General features: G+C 37.4%; 1 non-coding gene across 1 annotated transcript; it reads left to right on the top strand.

Annotated features, from left to right (window-relative positions):
- The first annotated feature begins 257 nt into the window (after positions 1-257).
- On the top strand, positions 258-329 carry TRNAW-CCA (transfer RNA tryptophan (anticodon CCA)). The gene has a single exon. It is a non-coding gene; the product is annotated as a tRNA-Trp (tRNA).
- The last annotated feature ends 614 nt before the right edge of the window (positions 330-943 follow it).

Here is a 943-nt window from a genome sequence, read left to right as displayed (position 1 = left end):
AACAGAAAGTACAGGATAACCTGGAGCACAGGTAGGAAGAAGGACATGGTGAGACATGAGGCTGACTAGTTAAGCAAGGAAAAAATTATATAAAGTCTTGTAAGTCATATCAAGGACGTCAGACTATCCTAAAGCTAATGGTTAATGAGAGGCTGTGGAAAGTTACTATGGAAAGTATATTAATCAGGATAGTCTGAATTATATTTCAGCGACAGCTCCAAAATCTCAGTGCCTTAAAAAGACAAAGATGAGGGACTTCCCTGATGGTCCAGTGGTTAAGACTCCACGCTCCCAATGCAGGGGCCCAGGTTCGATCCCTGGTCAGGGAACTAGATCCCACATGCCACAACTAAAAAATCCTGTGTGCCACAACTAAGACCCAGCACAGCCAAATAAATAAATATTTTTAAAAAAAACAGACAAAGATGATTTCTCCCTTACTATTGATCACTTTTGCAATTCAGATGGAGGCTCTATTCCATGTATCCCCATTCTGGAACCATTTCAAATGTAGCTGCCCACCATGGCAGAAGGGAAAATCAAAAGGATGGTATATTGTGCATTGATTCTTAGGGCTTTCTACCCAGAAATGACACACATAATTTCTGCACTATTTATAATAGTCAAGACATGGAAGCAACCTAAATGTCCATGAACAGATGAATAGATAAAGAAGATGTGATATATACATATATATATATACACACACACACACACACACATCCCATTGTATTATACATGTATTCAATGGAATATTACTCAGCCATTAAAAAGAATGAAATAATGCCATTTGCAGCAACATGGATGGACCTAGAGGCTATCATACTAAGTGAAGTAAGTCAGACAAATATTACATGATATCACTTATATATGAATTTATATAAGAGAATTTATATAAGAGATGTTTAAACTTTCATCCCTGGATGTCACTCACTGCCTTGGT

This window comes from Physeter macrocephalus, chromosome 16 (genome assembly GCF_002837175.3).
Source record: "Physeter macrocephalus isolate SW-GA chromosome 16, ASM283717v5, whole genome shotgun sequence".
Taxonomy (NCBI): domain Eukaryota; kingdom Metazoa; phylum Chordata; class Mammalia; order Artiodactyla; family Physeteridae; genus Physeter; species Physeter macrocephalus.
Note: the sequence above shows the minus strand (reverse complement) of the source record. Positions and strands in the feature narration are given on the sequence as shown.